The following is a 2,633-nucleotide window of genomic DNA, read 5'->3' as shown; positions in this document are numbered from 1 at the left end:
AATGTAAGAGGGTTCCAATTCTTCCATATCTTCACAAACATTTGTTATTATCTGCCTTTTCAGTTATGGCTATCTTAGGGTACATGAAGTGGTATCCTATAGTGTTTAGTATTTTCATTTTCCTGACAGTTAAAGACATTGAGCATGTTTTCATGCACTGATTCACCATTTGTATGTCTTCTTTGAAGAAATATCTATGCAAATCTTTTGCCATTTTTAAATTAGTTTACTTTCATTATTGAAGGTATAAGAGACTTTATACATCCTATGTATGAGTCTCTCATCAGATATAAGATTTATAAACATGTTCTCCCATTGAATGGGTTGTCTCTTCTTTCCTTCATGGTATCCTTCGAAGTACAAAAATTTTTAACTTTGCTGAAATCGCATTTGTCTATTGTTTTTCTTTTGTAGTTTGCACTTTTGGTTTCAGACCTAAGAAACCATTGCTCAATACAAGCTCATGTTGATTTATGCCTATGTTTTCTTCTAAGAGTTTTACATTTTTAATTTTTACATTTAGGTCTCTGTTTTATTTCTTACATTTTATATTTAATCCATGTTGAATTAGCTTTTGTAATATTGTGTGAAGCAGGGGTCCAACTTCATTCTTTTGTATGTGATATGCAGTTGTCTCAGCATTATTTGTTGAAAAGACTATTCTTTCCCTCAATGAAATGTCTTGAAAACCTATCAAAAATCAATTGATCATAAGTATTACAGTTATTTCTGGATTCTCAAATCAATTCCATCCTTATGCTGGTATCATACTATCTTGATTACTATAGCTTTGTAGTAAGATATGAAATCAGGAAGGATGAGACCTCCAACTATGTTCTTTTTTGAGATTATATATTCTTTTAGGACTATGATAAATGGAAATGTTTTGATTTTATTTTTGTATTGTTCATTGCTGGCGTATACAAATACAACCTTTCACACTTATTGATCTTGCATCCCGACATTTTGCTGAGGTTATTAAATAGTTCTAAGAACAATTTTTCTGATTTTTCTTCTTAGGATTTCTGTCACAAATGGCAACCATCTGGGGCTGGTGTCATGAGGGTGTTATAAAAAATTTACCAAAATGGTTTTAGGCAAATAAAGGCAGATTTATTAGAGAAAGTATTAAAATACATTGCAAGGAAGCAATACGCAGGTCAGCAAGAGGGGAGCTGACTGCAAAGAGACAAAAGTTTGCTGGGAATTTTATAGGATGCTACTTGTGCTGTGTGCTGAAGAGGGCTTTACTCAGTACTGATAATGCCAAGACTGCAGTAAGCTAACTTGCATTCTTCCATCAGCCAAGGTACGTGGTGATAGCAAGGCACAGGAAGATTGTGAGTTATTTTACAGGAGAGCTATCTGTTCTGGACCATGAAGAAGGACAGACTTACAGCTTATCTATCTTTTCTTTTTGCTTTCCCCTGCCCCTGAGGGCCTGACTCATTTTCCCTAATTAGAACTCCACATCTAAATACAGGATCATGTCATCTGCAAATAAAGATAATTCTACTTCCTTTTCCAATCTAGATGCCTATTCTTTCCTTGCCTTGCCTCTAATATCCCTGGCTAGAACCACCAATAGTGTTGAATAAAATTAGCAAGAGTGAGTATACTTATCTTGTTATTAATCTTAAGGGGAAAGCAGTCTTTCTGGAAAAAAATATGCTTTAATAAGAAAGCCTTCATCATTAAATATGTTAGCTGTGGGTTTTTCTTAAAGGCCATTTATCAGGTTAAGGAAGTTCTCTTCTATTATTACATTGTCAACGGGTTTTTTCATCAAGGAGTGGTGAATTTTGTTAACTGCTTTTAGTGAATCTTTTGGCATGATTATGTGGTTTTATTTCTCTTATTCGATTCACATAATGTATCACATTAAATGATTTTCAGATGTTAAACCAACCTTGCATTCCTGTCATAAACGTAATTTGGTCTTAGTGTATAATTATTTTCATAAACTTCTGGATTTGTTTGCTAATTTTTCCTGAAGATTTTGCATTTATATTCATAAGAGATATTGGTCCATAATTTTATTTTCCTGTAATGTCCCTCTGATTTTTATATCAGGACTCATAGAATAAAATGATATTTTATTTTTAAAGTATGAAAATCCCAGAAAAAATTTAGACAGTAGGAAAAACTAAAAGTTTGAAAGTGTAAATCTCATGTCCTGTCCCAAGTTCACTGTGTGTGTGTGGATACACATATATGAGTTTTATTCACGGTTTAATTGTATGTATATACATGCATTTATGTGTGGGGGGGTAATAATTTAGAGGTTTGTGATTAATAAGTGAAAGCAATTATCTTAGATCAGATGGTGTAAATTAACACAATAATCTTCTGATTCTTGGTTTTTGTATTCCCAAACCAATGGACTGTTCAGGCTCAGAAATCAACATAAATTGTCTAGTCCCTAGTGACAGATTCACTGTAGGCTCCAAAATATAGGTTGAATGAAATTAGTCTTTTGATGATGAATAGATCATCAAGCTTGCTATTAATTTGAACATCAGTGGTACACCATGACAAGCAACACCATTCTGCTTTTTAGTAAGTTTCTCAAACTTACTGAATAACATATATATATATATATATATATATATATATATATATACACACACAGA

This window comes from Sapajus apella, unplaced genomic scaffold, assembly GCF_009761245.1.
Source record: "Sapajus apella isolate SASKATOON/1434 unplaced genomic scaffold, GSC_monkey_1.0 scaffold122, whole genome shotgun sequence".
In the NCBI taxonomy this organism is placed as follows: domain Eukaryota; kingdom Metazoa; phylum Chordata; class Mammalia; order Primates; family Cebidae; genus Sapajus; species Sapajus apella.
Note: the sequence above shows the minus strand (reverse complement) of the source record.